The sequence below is a fragment of the Oscarella lobularis genome, chromosome 19, assembly GCF_947507565.1.
Source record: "Oscarella lobularis chromosome 19, ooOscLobu1.1, whole genome shotgun sequence".
Lineage (NCBI taxonomy): Eukaryota > Metazoa > Porifera > Homoscleromorpha > Homosclerophorida > Oscarellidae > Oscarella > Oscarella lobularis.
The window spans coordinates 5,550-20,848 of NC_089193.1; the positions used below are offsets into that span (position 1 = coordinate 5,550).

Genomic DNA, 15,299 nt, shown 5'->3' on the forward strand with positions numbered 1-15,299 from the left:
CTTCCCAGTGGAAGGTGAATACACGTGCACTACAACACACGTTATTTACATGTTGGAATGCCCAATCTGTGGGAAACAATACGTGGGACAAACCACTGGCACGATTGCTGAACGATTACGACGCCACCGCCTTCATTTCCACCAACACCGCACCCTCCACCTCTACAAACATTTCCACGACCATGGGTGGACATCCTTCGATAATATGTGGATACAGCCCATTGACTATGTTCCAAACGATGCGTATGATCTAAGCCATTTGGAACAACAATGGATAACACGGCTGGGTACACGTAAACCAAGGGGACTAAATGCCAAGGATGAACGGTTATGGGTTATAGTCTGACCCATGTGAATGGAGTACTTCCTTGTGATTTATTTAACATCGTAAATTACAACCTTAAATGCAGAACGTGGTAGGGAAATATAAATACAGGTTAAACATCAACGCCTATGTCTCCACTCTAATTAACGTTTATCACACCTATAAGCACATGAAAATCTTCAGAATATTTATCACCAATATTAAACAGTGGTAAGCCAGTTCCCCGCCTACCCCGCGAATTTTGTTTTCCCATCCCCTAATCCCAATCCTTACCGATGGCATGTCTGATCCTCCTTCTCCCCCCCCCCCCCCCCCCCCCCCCCCCTTTTTTTTTTTTTTTTGGGTCCCTGTTCGTCCTTGTCCTTGTGTTTTCCAGCCTGCCTCTAAAGTACTAAATTAACATATATTACTCACCATACATTCGTCGATCATCGTCCCCTCGTGTACAAAATCCACCTCCCCTCTCCATTGCATGTTGATCCCTTCCGTTCGTCGTTCCATTCGCAATCCCCTAAAGATAAAACATTAGAAAAGAATCTGAAGTACTAAACTAACCTATATTACTCACCATACATTCGTCGATCATCGTCCCCTCGTGTAGAAAATCCTCCTCCTTTCTCCATGGCATGTTGATCCCTTCCGTTCGTCGTTCCATTCGCGTTCCCCTAAAGATAAAACATTAGAAGAGAATCTAAAATGCTAAACTAACCTATATTACTCACCACACATTCGTCGATCCTCGTCCCCTCGTGTAGAAAATCCACCTTCCCTCTCCATTGCATGTTGATCCCTTCCGTTCGTCGTTCCATTTGCGTTCCCCTAAAGATAAAACATTAGAAAAGAATCTAAAATACTAAACTAACCTATATTACTCACCACACATTCGTTGATCCTCGTCCCCTCGTGTAGAAAATCCACCTTCCCTCTCCATTGCATGTTGATCCCTTCCATTCGTCGTTCCATTCGCGGTCCCTAAAGATAAAACATTAGAAATGAATCTAAAATACTAAACTAACCTATATTACTCACCACACATTCGCCGATCATCGTCCCCTCGTGTAGAAAATCCACCTTCCCTCTCCATTGCATGTTGATCCCTTCAATTCGTCGTTCCATTCGCGATCCCCTAAAGATAAAACATTAGAAAAGAATCTAAAATACTAAACTAACCTATATTACTCACCATATATTCGTCGATCATCGTCCCCTCATGTAGAAAATCCTCCTCCTTTCTCCATGGCATGTGGATCCCTTCCGTTCGTCGTTCCATTCGCGTTCCCCTAAAGATAAAACATTAGAAGAGAATCTAAAATGCTAAACTAACCTATATTACTCACCATACATTCGTCGATCTTCGTCCCCTCGTGTAGAAAATCCATCTTCCCTCTCCATTGCATGTTGATCCCTTCCATTCGTCGTTCCATTCGCGTTCCCCTAAAGATAAAACATTAGAAAAGAACCTAAAATACTAAACTAACCTACATTACTCACCATACATTCGTCGATCCTCGTCCCCTCGTGTAGAAAATCCACCTTCCCTCTCCATTGCATGTTGATCCCTTCCGTTCGTCGTTCCATTTGCGTTCCCCTAAAGATAAAACATTAGAAAAGAATCTAAAATACTAAACTAACCTATATTACTCACCACACATTCGTTGATCCTCGTCCCCTCGTGTAGAAAATCCACCTTCCCTCTCCATTGCATGTTGATCCCTTCCATTCGTCGTTCCATTCGCGGTCCCTAAAGATAAAACATTAGAAATGAATCTAAAATACTAAACTAACCTATATTACTCACCACACATTCGCCGATCATCGTCCCCTCGTGTAGAAAATCCACCTTCCCTCTCCATTGCATGTTGATCCCTTCAATTCGTCGTTCCATTCGCGATCCCCTAAAGATAAAACATTAGAAAAGAATCTAAAATACTAAACTAACCTATATTACTCACCATACATTCGTCGATCATCGTCCCCTCATGTAGAAAATCCTCCTCCTTTCTCCATGGCATGTGGATCCCTTCCGTTCGTCGTTCCATTCGCGTTCCCCTAAAGATAAAACATTAGAAGAGAATCTAAAATGCTAAACTAACCTATATTACTCACCATACATTCGTCGATCTTCGTCCCCTCGTGTAGAAAATCCATCTTCCCTCTCCATTGCATGTTGATCCCTTCCATTCGTCGTTCCATTCGCGTTCCCCTAAAGATAAAACATTAGAAAAGAACCTAAAATACTAAACTAACCTACATTACTCACCATACATTCGTCGATCCTCGTCCCCTCGTGTAGAAAATCCACCTTCCCCCTCCATTGCACGTTGATCCCTTCCATTCGTCGTTCCATTCGCGGTCCCCTAAAGATAAAACATTAGAAATGAATCTAAAATACTAAACTAACCTATATTACTCACCACACATTCGCCGATCATCGTCCCCTCGTGTAGAAAATCCACCTTCCCTCCCCATTGCATGTTGATCCCTTCCATTCGTCGTTCCATTCGCGATCCCCTAAAGATAAAACATTAGAAAAGAATCTAAAATACTAAACTAACCTATATTACTCACCATACATTCGTCGATCATCGTCCCCTCGTGTTGAAAATCCTCCTCCTTTCTCCATTGCATGTTGATCCCTTCCGTTCGTCGTTCCATTCGCGATCCCCTAAAGATAAAACATTAGAAAAGAATCTAAAATACTAAACTAACCTATATTACTCACCACACATTCGTCGATCATCGTCCCCTCGTGTAGAAAATCCACCTTCCCTCTCCATTGCATGTTGATCCCTTCCATTCGTCGTTCCATTCGCGATCCCCTAAAGATAAAACATTAGAAAAGAATCTAAAATACTAAACTAACCTATATTACTCACCATACATTCGTCGATCATCGTCCCCTCGTGTAGAAAATCCTCCTCCTTTCTCCATGGCATGTTGATCCCTTCCATTCGTCGTTCCATTCGCGGTCCCCTAAAGATAAAACATTAGAAATGAATCTAAAATACTAAACTAACCTATATTACTCACCACACATTCGTCGATCATCGTCCCCTCGTGTAGAAAATCCACCTTCCCTCTCCATTGCATGTTGATCCCTTCCATTCGTCGTTCCATTCGCGATCCCCTAAAGATAAAACATTAGAAAAGAATCTAAAATACTAAACTAACCTATATTACTCACAATACATTCGTCGATCATCGTCCCCTCGTGTAGAAAATCCTCCTCCTTTCTCCATGGCATGTTGATCCCTTCCGATCGTCGTTCCATTCGCGTTCCCCTAAAGATAAAACATTAGAAAAGAATCTAAAATGCTAAACTAACCTATATTACTCACCATACATTCGTCGATCTTCGTCCCCTCGTGTAGAAAATCCATCTTCCCTCTCCATTGCATGTTGATCCCTTCCATTCGTCGTTCCATTCGCGTTCCCCTAAAGATAAAACATTAAAAATGAATCTAAAATACTAAACTAACCTATATTACTCACCATACATTCATTGATCCTCGTCCCCTCGTGTAGAAAATCCTCCTCCTTTCTCCATGGCATGTTGATCCCTTCCATTCGTCGTTCCATTCGCGGTCCCCTAAAGATAAAACATTAGAAATGAATCTAAAATACTAAACTAACCTATATTACTCACCACACATTCGCCGATCATCGTCCCCTCGTGTAGAAAATCCACCTTCCCTCTCCATTGCATGTTGATCCCTTCCATTCGTCGTTCCATTCGCGATCCCCTAAAGATAAAACATTAGAAAAGAATCTAAAATACTAAACTAACCTATATTACTCACCATACATTCGTCGATCATCGTCCCCTCGTGTAGAAAATCCTCCTCCTTTCTCCATGGCATGTTTATCCCTTCCGTTCGTCGTTCCATTCGCGTTCCCCTAAAGATAAAACATTAGAAAAGAATCTAAAATGCTAAACTATCCTATATTACTCACCATAAAGTCTTCGACTGACACGCCCTTCCCTAGAAAAAATAACCAAAGCCAAACGCAACGTAAAAAAAATAACAAGGCACTTATCTGACACTTTCCCCAATCCCCTCACGCCGAAAACCTGCCCCTAAAGAAGAACAAACAGTAATTGGCCTTACCAAAATTATTAACCTAGAATAAAAGGACCCCCTCTTAAACACAATGATTTGGAAGGGAATAGACAACAAAACGATGCATAGAACTGCGTTCTAGAACCAATCACGTCAAAACACGCGCTAGAAACTACACGATTTACACAAAACGGGCGAATTCCCTCCCCCGGGCCCCCAATCCTCCCCGCGCGACGCTCACGATCCCTCACGCAAGCGCAAAACCTCCCCGCGAAACACCAAAACTCGGAAAAACTGCCGCGGAAACAGAGAAACGACGAGACAGCAACACCAAACGAAAATAAGGCCCCAAAACCCAATCGCGAGTAACGAACAGCACACGAAAACCTTTCTCACCTTTCTCGGTCGCCGATTTCTCCCTCACTCCGCCGCGTTCGCCCCCCTTCGCCTCGTTTCACGCTGAATGCGGCAGTGAATGAACACAATACTCCCGTATACACGAAAACCCGGATCACCACCGCGAAAATCTCGAAAAAATACGCGAATTCTTTAAGGATTACTTCCTGCACCACCGAGTGGTATAACACACTATTTTGATTACGATAAATGACATGGAAAACACGCTGAAACGAAAAATGTCGACATGCAAAAAACGCGATTTTAGGACACCAAACCTCAAATACGCCCACTGGAACCTATGCTTATATTAAACTACATTAAATTCTCTACAGAAAACCTGTAAACCGATTGACAATCCCTTTAATCTGCTACACACGATAACCGGTATAAGTTGCCGGCTTCCAAAAACACAATCTCCTGAATATTAAAATAGAATTACATCCAATGACGTCATCCATAGGAATTTAGATAGAGCTCCTGAAGCTCTTTCGAATGATATATAACACGACCAAAACGGGCTAAATGAGACGCTAATCTTGAAACTTATTGATTTTAGCCGTTTTTTTGCAAACTGGAATATGACGTAGTTCCGCGGAAACTCACTTAAATCACCTGAAATTTTTTTCAGGAGAGGCTATGCATAGTAGAATTACGCTCCATAACCCCCCTAAGGAATCCCCAAATTTCCCAGCCAATTAAAAACTTTAAAAGATTTTTCCCTACCGATACCCCTTTAACCGACCATAACTTTAAAGTGGATGCACGAACAATGCTCCCAATCTCCCTTTCCGGTGATCTACCACTGTGATATCTTCTGGCACAACCGTTGCCATGGTTACTGAACCTTTTCTAAAAATGCCTTTTTCGACTTCTCCTCTGTAAGACCCCTTCTGAGAACCTTTCTAAATTTTCCCCCACACTACCAAACCATAAAAATTACCCCCCCTCCCCCCAATTTTTACCCTGTAAAAGTCTCCCTTAGACCCATGTAGACCCCCAATTCAGAGACAAATTTCTTAACTAACGTATTAAAAAGTACTCCCAAGGGTATAATCAATAAAACAGAATATCTTAAGAGCATATTAATACCTTTTTGACCCCTCTTCCCTTTTCCAATAATTTCACTTTAACCTTCCCTTTGCATGTCCCCTTCATGTCCTGTCCCGTCGCTTCGCTTCCCTCGTCCAAATTAAGGACACTGCCCTTGACCCTCCACTTCCATCCCCCGTAGAAAGGATTGGCCAACATCCCGTACCTCGTACTGTATTGGAATCTGAATATTGGGCACTACAATGAATTTTCCCGCCCACTTCATCACCTACAACCGTCATAAAACCAAAATCTTAGTCATCATACTCAACATCCTCTGGGGTCCTTCCTGGTCGGTAGTGGATACAGCGGTTGAGCCAGACTTGCCGTTGTGCATTTCTCTCTCTTTAACCCTAACCCTTCTTCCTTAAACTCTTACACATCTAGAAAACGAATTAGATACTCCTTAATTACTAAAACTCTACCTCCATCACATACCTTTGATCCTTTGATAGTCATCCTCCCTCCTGATCATAATTCCTTCCTTCCCACTCGCGTCCCTTGCTCGCATCCTTCTTCCTTACACTCTGACACATATAAAAAAACAAATTAGAGACCCCTCAATAACTAAAACTCTACCTACATCACATACCTTTGATCCTTTGATAGTCATCCTCCCTCCTGATTGATTTTCCCTCTTTCCTATTCGCGTCCCTTGCTTGTATCCTTCCTCCTTAGACTCTGACACATCTAAAAAAACAAATTAGAGACTCCTCAATAACTAAAATTCTACCTACATCACATACCTTTGATCCTTTGATAGTCATCCTCCCTCCTGATTGTTTTTCCCTCCTTCCTATTCGCGTCCCTTGCTTGTATCCTTCTTCCTTAAACTCTTGCACATCTAAAAAAACGAATTAGAGACTCCTCAATAACTAAAATTCTACCTACATCACATACCTTTGATCCTTTGATAGTCGTTCTCCCTCCTGATTGCTTTTCCTTCCTTCCCACTCGTGTCCCTTGCTGGTATCCTTCTTCCCTAAACTCTTACACATCTAAAAAAACGAATTAGAGACTCCTCAATAACTTAAATTCTACCTACATCACACACCTTTGATCCCTAGATAGTCGTCCTTCCTCCTGATAACTTTTCCGTCCTTCCCACTCGCGTCCCTTGTTCATATCCTTTTTCCTTACACTCTTCCACATCTAGAAAACGAATTAGAAACTCCTTAATTACTAAAACTCTGCCTCCATCACATGCCGTTGATCCCTTGATATTCCTCCTTCTCCTTGCTCCCTTGTTCCTCTTCTCCCTCGCGTCCCTTGGTTTGTCCTCGTTCCTCCCATTCCTATGTACACGCACTTATCTTTCTCCTCATCCCCACACTTTTCTTTCTGCTCATTTCAACACTTTTCTCGAACGTTCGAACGAGGATTCGAACGGGGAATTGAACGTTCGAACGAGGATTCGAACGTTCGAACGTGGAATGGGGGTTCAAACGTTCTAACGGAGGGTTCGAACGTTCGAATAGGGTTTCGAACGTTCGAATGGAGGTTCGAACGTTCGGACAGGGGGTTCGAACGTTCGAATGGGGGTTCTAACGTTCTAACGGAGGGTTCGAACGTTCGAACGGAGGGTCCGAACGTTCGAACGAGGGGTTCGAACGTTCGAATGGGAGGTTCGAACGTCCGAACGGGGTTCGAACGTTTGAATAGGGGTTTGAACGTTCGAACGTTCGAATGGGGGTTCGAACGTTCAAACGGGGGGTTCGAAAGTTCGAATGCATGACAAATTGTCCCAGGACAAATTGTCCTGGGGACAAATTCTCCCAGGACAAATTGTCCCCAGGACAAATTGTCCCAGGACAAATTGTCCCCAGGACAAATTGTCCCCAGGACAAATTGTCCAAGGACAAATTGTCCAAGGACAAATTGTCCCCAGGACAAATTGTCCCAGGACAAATTGTCCCCAGGACAAATTGATCACAGGACAAATTGTCCCCAGGACAAATTGTCCCCAGGACAAATTGTCCCCAGGACAACCTTCCTTCCCACTCGTGTCCCCCTTGCTCGTATCCTTCTTCCTTACACTCTTACACATCTAAAAAAAACGAATTAGAGACTCCTTAATAACTTAAATTCTACCTACATCACATACCTTTGCTCCTTAGATAGTCGTCCTTCCTTCTGATTGTTTTTCCTTCTTTCTCATTCGCGTTCCTTGCTTGTATCCATCCTTCCTCCTTACACTCTGACACATCTAAAAAACAAATTAGAGACTCCTCAATAACTAAAACTCTACCTACATCACATACCTTTGATCTTTGATAGTCGTCCTTCATCCTGATTGTTTTTCCCTCCTTCTCATTCGCGTCCCTTGCTTGTATCCTTCCTTCTTACACTCTTACACATCTAAAAAAAAAATTTAGAGACTCCTCAATAACTAAAACTCTACCTACATCACATACCTTTGATCCTTTGATAGTCGTCCTTCATCCTGATTGTTTTTTCCTCCTTCCTATTCGCGTCCCTTGCTTGTATCCTTGTTCCTTACACTCTTACACATCTAAAGAAACAAATTAGGGACTCCTCAATAACTAAAATTCTACCTACATCACACATACCTTTGATCCTTTGATAGTCGTCCTTCACCCTGGTTGTTTTTCCTTCCTTCCTATTCGCGTCCCTTGCTCGTATCCTTGTTCCTTAAACTCTTACACATCTAAAGAAACGAATTAGGGACTCCTCAATTGCTCAAAATCTACCTACATCACACACCTTTGATCCCTAGATAGTCGTCCTTCCTCCTGATCCCTTTTCCGTCCTTCCCACTCGCGTCCCTTGCTTGTATCCTTCTTCCTTAAACTCTTACACATCGAAAAAAACGAATTAGAGACTCCTCAATAACTTAAATTCTACCTACATCACACACCTTTGCTCCCTAGATAGTCGTCCTTCCTCCTGAGAACTTTTCCGTCCTTCCCACTCGCGTCCCTTGCTTGTATCCTTCTTCCTTAAACTCTTACACATCTAAAAAACGAATTAGAGACTCCTCAATAACTTAAATTCTACCTACATCACACACCTTTGATCCCTAGATAGTCGTCCTTCCTCCTAAGAACTTTTCCGTCCTTCCCACTCGCGTCCCTTGCTTGTATCCTTCTTCCTTAAACTCTTACACATCTAAAAAACGAATTAGAGACTCCTCAATAACTTAAATTCTACCTACATCACACACCTTTGATCCCTAGATAGTCGTCCTTCCTCCTAAGAACTTTTCCGTCCTTCCCACTCGCGTCCCTTGTTCATATCCTTCTTCCTTACAGTCTTCCACATTCTAGAAAACGAATTAGAAACTCCTTAATTACTAAAACTCTACCTCCATCACATGCCGTCGATCCCTTGATATTCCTCCTTCTCCTTGCTCGCTTGTTCCTCTTCTCCCTCGCGTCCCTTGGTCTTGTCCTCGTTTCTCCCATTCCTATGTAAACGCACTTATCTTTCTCCTCATCCCCACACTTTTCTTTCTGCTCATTTCAACACTTCTCTCGAACGTTCGAACGAGGATTCGAACGTTCGAACGTGGAATGAAGCATCGAACGTTTGAACGAGGTGTTCGAACGTATGAATAGGGGTTCGAACGTTTGAATGGGGGTTCGAACGTTCGAACAGAAGGGTTCGAAAGTTCGAATGGGGTTCGAACGTTCTAACATAGGGTTCGAACGTTCGAACAGGGGGTTCGAACGTTCGAACAGGGGGTTCGAACGTTCGAATGGGGTTCGAACGTTCTAACAAGGGGTTCGAACGTTCGAATGGGGGTTCGAACGTTCGAATGGGAGGTTCGAACTTTTGAACGAGGTTCGAACGTTCGAACGGAATTTGGAACGTTCGAACAGGGGTTCGATAGTTCGAATGGGGGTTCGAACGTTCGAATGGGAGGTTCGAACGTCCGAATAGGGGTTCGAACGTTCGAACGGGGGGTTCGAACGTTCAAATAGGGGTTCGAACGTTCGAACGGCGGGTTCGAAACTTCGAATGCATGAAAAATTGTCCCAGGACAAATTGTCCCCCAGGACAAATTGTCCCAGGACAAATTGTCCCAGGACAAATTGTCACCAGGACAAATTGTCGCCAAATTCCAAACCACAATGCTCTACGATGAAGGGAAAGACTTCTACGAGACGTTCAAAACGAGTCCGAAACGCAAAAGTTGGATTTAGGGAAATTTTGACCAAATTTCGATCGCACGCGAAAAAACCTTTTCGTGCCTTTCAGCCATCCCAAATCCTCCTCAAAAAACCAAAAAAACGGCAGCAGAAGCGACTGCACGGCGCAGAAAATCGAAGGACAAAAATCGATTTTACAATTCGCGACTCGTTTCGCGAAAAAGCGCACAACTCTGCAAGGAGACGTCGCACGAGCACCGCACCGGTGCCATTCGATTCGTCGTGGTCTCACAAATAAAACCTGGTACCACGTTCACCAATTTTCGCCAATTTTTGACATAAAATTAAGCGAAACAAACAATACGCCTACGCGCGTACACAGTAAACGACACAACCTTAACCGTGCCGCCACTCCGCGACGACGCGTCGTACGACGATAAGCGGCACGTCGATCGAGAGGGCATATGGTGCAGTTTACAAATTGCCGCCACTCGACGGCATCCGAGTAGCCGTTTGCCGTAGAGCACGTGCGAAAGAAAGGGAACACGCCCCCTTTCACGGACACATTAATTCGGCGAAAACGACTCCGAAAGCGACGCTTTGCGTCGCAAAACGTTCTAAACCGTCTCGAATCCTTCGTATCGAAGCCATTCGAAACGAAAAATTCAGTATTCGAAGCTCGCGCAACCACTTGGCGACGCGACGCGTTCGTACGCGCGCTCCGCGGGCGACGAACGCTCTAAAACTGATTGGCAACTATCTACTACTTACCTTTTGACGTCGCTCGGACATTCGCATCGTCGAAAACGAGCCAGAAACAGTGTTTCTTCGAAACGAGACGAGCGCGCTAACATACGCACGTGACCTTACAGGTTTAACATGTTGACGTCATAAATAAACTATTAACAATCGGAGTTTCACATTGCTACGCCTATAGAATGGCACGGAAACACGTACAGAACGGTTTCGCGAAGATTGGACGAGGGACAAATTGTCCCCAGGACAAATTGTCCCAGGACAAATTGTCCCCAGGACAAATTGTCCCCACGACAAATTGTCCCAGGACAAATTGTCCCAGGAAAAATTGTCCCAGGACAAATTGTCACAGGAAAAATTGTCCCAGGACAAATTGTCCCAGGACAAATTGTGCCCGGAGAATTTGTCCCAAGGACAAATTGTCCCAGGACAAATTGTTCAAGGACAAACTGTCACCAGGACAAATTGTCCCAGGACAATTTGTCCTGGGGACAAATTGTACCCAGGACAAATTCTGAATAAATGCAGAATTAATTGCAGAATTAATTCTGAATTAATGCAGAATAAATGCGGAATTTATTCTGAATTAATGAAGAATTTATTCCTAATAAATGTAAAATTTATTCTGAATTAATGCAGAATTTTTTCTGAATTAATGCCGAATTTATTCTGCATTAATCTAGAATAATTTCTGCATTAATGCAGAATTTATTCAGAATTAATTCAGAATTTATTCTGAATTAAAGCAGAATTTATTCTGAATTAATTTAGAATTTATTCTGAATTAATGCAGAATTTATTCGGAACTAATGCCGAATTTATTCTGAATAAATGCGGAATTTAAATTAAATGAATGCAGAATTTATTCTGAATTAATGCAGAATTTATTCTGAATTAATGCAGAATTTATTCCAAATAAATTCAGAATTTATTCTGAATTAATTCAGAATTTATTCTGAAATAATGCAGAATTTATTCTGAATTAATGCAGAATTTATTCTGAATTAATGCAGAATTTATTCTGAATTAATGCAGAATTAATTCAGAATTAATTCAGAATTTATTCTGAATTAATGCAGAATTTATTCTGAATTAAAGCAGAATTTATTCTGAATTAATGCAGAATTTATTCTGAATTAATGCAGAATTTATTCTGAATAAATGCAGAAGTTATTTTGAATTAATGCAGAATTTATTCTGAATAAATGCAGAATTTATTCAGAATTAATGAAGAATTTATTCTGAATTAATGCAGAATTTATTCTCAATTAATTTAGAATTTATTCTGAATTAATGCAGAATTTATTCGGAACTAATGCCAAATTTATTCTGAATAAATGCTGAATATAAACTAAATTAATGCAGAATTTACACTGAATTAATGCAGAATTTATTCTGAATTAAAGCAGAATTTATTCTGAATAAATGCAGAAGTTATTCTGAATTAATGCAGAATTTATTCTGAATTAATGCAGAATTAATTCAGAATTTATTCTGAATTAATGAAGAATTTATTCTGAACTAATGCAGAATTTATTCTGAATTAATACAAAATTAATTCTGAATAAATGCAGAATCAATTCTGAATTAATGCAGAATTAATTCAGAATTTATTCTGAATTAATGCAGAATTTATTCTGAATTAATGCAGAACTTATTCTGAATAAAAGCAGAATTTATTCTGAATTAATGCAGAATTTATTCGGAACTAATGCCGAATTTATTCTGAAGAAATACGGAATTTATTCTGAATTAATGCAGAATTTATTCTGAATTAATGCAGAATTTATTCTGAATTATTGCAGAATTTATTCTGAATTTATTCTGAATTAATGCAGAATTTATTCTGAACTAATGCAGAATTTATTCTGAATTATTGCAGAATTTATTCTGAATTAATGTAGAATTTATTCTGAATAAATGCAGAAGGTATTCTGAATTAATGCGGAATTTATTCTGAATTAATGCAGAATTAATTCAGAATTTATTCTGAATTAATGCAGAATTTATTCTGAACTAATGCAGAATTTATTCTGAATTAATGCAGAATTTATTCTGAATTAATGCAGAACTTATTCTGAATAAAAGCAGAATTTATTCTGAATTAATGCAGAATTTATTCGGAACTAATGCCGAATTTATTCTGAATAAATGCGGAATTTATTCTGAATTAATGCAGAATTTATTCTGAATTAATGCAGAATTTATTCTGAATTATTGCAGAATTTATTCTGAATTAATGCAGAATTGATTCTGAATAAATGCAGAAGGTATTCTGAATGAATGCAGAATTTATTCTGAATTAATGCAGAATTAATTCAGAATTTATTCTGAATTAATGCAGAATTTATTCTGAACTAATGCAGAATTTATTTTGAATTAATGCAGAATTTATTCTGAATTAATGCAGAATTTATTCTGAATTAATGCAGAATTTATTCTGAATTAATGCAGAATTTATTCTGAATAAATGTAGCATTTATTCTGAATTAATTCAGAATTAATTCTGAATTAATGCAGAATTTATTCTGAATTAATGCAGAATTTATTCTGAATAAATGCAGAATTAATTCTGAATTAATGCAGAATAAATGCGAAATTTATTCTGAATTAATGCAGAATTTATTTTGAATGAATTCAGAATTTATTCTAAATTAATGCAGAATTTTTTCTGAATTAATGCAGTATTTATTCTGAATTAAAGCAGAATTTATTCTCAATTAATGCAGAATTTATTCTGAATTAATGCAAAATTAATTCTGAATAAATGCAGAATTAATTCTGAATTCATGCAGAATTAATTCAGAATTTATTCTGAATAAATGCAGAATTAATTCTGAATTAATGCAAAATTAATTCTGAATAAATGCAGAATTAATTTTGAATTAATGCAGAATTAATTCAGAATTTATTCTGAATAAATGCAGAATTTATTCTGAATTAATGCAGAATTTATTCTGAATTACAGCAGAATTTATTCTGAATAAATGCAGAATTAATTCTGAATTAATGCAAAATTAATTCTGAATAAATGCAGAATTAATTCTGAATTAATGCAGAATTAATTCAGAATTAATTCTGAATTAATGCAGAAATTATTCTGAATTAATGCAGAACTTATTCTGAATTAATGCAGAATTTATTCTGAATAAATGCAGAATTTATTCTGAATTAATGCAGAATTAATTCAGAATTTATTCTGAATTAATGCAGAATTTATTCTGAATTAATGCAAAATTAATTCTGAATAAATGCAGAATTAATTCTGAATTAATGCAGAAAAAATGCGGAATTTATTCTGAATTAATGCAGAATTTATTCTGAATTAATGCAGAATTAATTCTGAATAAATACAGAATTAATTCTGAATAAATACAGAATTAATTCTGAATTAATGCAGAATAAAAGATCGTGAACTTACGTAGACAAGGTGCTTCAGCTTTCTTTTCAACATTCTATATTCTTTACGAGAGCTATGCTGCCATGAAGCATCCATGATCGTATGTAAGGTGAAGAAAACGACAGGCGCTCCGTCGTGAGTCGACGATACGTCGGCGATCGTTCTAAAAGATCGCTCGTACACCCCGAAACGCCATGACGACGAAAAACTTAGCAATAACCGTTCAGAAAGTGACGGAACACGACAAGAAGTCGATCAAGAACCTCAAACTCGCTCGCTAAGCGATGCACTTGAGACGAACGACGAGCAGGGCTTTTTGAGTGTAACGCGCGCTAAAACATCGCGAAAAAATCTCACATTCTCTGAATAAACACAGAATTTATTCTGACTTAATGCAGGATTTATTCTGAATTAATTCAGAATTTATTCTGAATTAATTCAGAATTTATACTGAATTAATGTAGAATTAATGAAGAATTAATGCAGAATATATTCTGCATTAATTCAGAATAAAATTCAGCATTAATTCAGAATAAAATCTGCATTAATTGAGAATAAATTCTGCATTAATTCAGAATAAATTCTGCATTAATTGAGAATAAATTCTGCATTAAGTCAGAATTAATTCTGAATTAATTCAGATTTTATTCTGAATTATTGCAGAATTAATTCTGATAAAATGCAAAATAAATTCTAAATTAATGCAGAATAAATGCGGAATTTATTCTGAATAAATGCAAAATTTATTCTGAATTAATGCAGAATTTATTCTCAATTATTGCAGAATAAATGCGAAATTTATTCTCAATTATTTCAGAATTTATTCTGAAATTATTCTAGATTAATGCAGAATTTATTCTGAAATAATGCAGAATTTATTTTCAATTATTGCAGAATTAATTCTGAATAAATGCAGATTTAATTCTTAATTAATGCAGAATAAATCGGGAATTTATTCTGCATTAATGCAGAATTTATTCTGAATTAACTTAGAATTTCAAGGAACAATTGTAGAAGGAAAAATTGCCCCAGGACAAATTGTCCTGGGAACAAATTGTCCCCAGGAAAAATTGTCCTGGGGACAAATTGTCCCAGGACAAATTGTCCCAGGACAAATTGTCCCAGGACAAATTGTCCCAGGACAAATTGTCCCAGGA

General features: G+C 38.9%; 1 long non-coding RNA gene across 4 annotated transcripts; it reads right to left on the reverse strand.

Annotated features, from left to right (window-relative positions):
* Positions 1–5,001: 5,001 nt before the first annotated feature.
* LOC136198301 (uncharacterized) lies at positions 5,002–14,433 on the reverse strand. Of its 4 annotated transcripts, XR_010672735.1 has the most exons (19): positions 14,363–14,433; positions 14,164–14,305; positions 9,213–9,301; positions 9,059–9,157; positions 8,906–9,003; positions 8,753–8,850; positions 8,599–8,687; positions 8,445–8,542; positions 8,289–8,386; positions 8,136–8,232; positions 7,979–8,080; positions 7,082–7,921; positions 6,929–7,026; positions 6,775–6,872; positions 6,621–6,718; positions 6,467–6,564; positions 6,313–6,401; positions 5,875–6,257; positions 5,002–5,634 (listed from the first exon to the last, which is right to left on the reverse strand). It is a non-coding gene; the product is annotated as an uncharacterized lncRNA (long non-coding RNA). The 4 variants fall into 4 exon arrangements; XR_010672737.1 differs by lacking the exons at positions 5,002–5,634; positions 6,621–6,718 and having other exon boundaries at positions 5,755–6,257; XR_010672736.1 differs by lacking the exons at positions 5,002–5,634; positions 14,164–14,305; positions 14,363–14,433 and adding an exon at positions 10,758–10,830 and having other exon boundaries at positions 5,756–6,257.
* Positions 14,434–15,299: the final 866 nt, after the last annotated feature.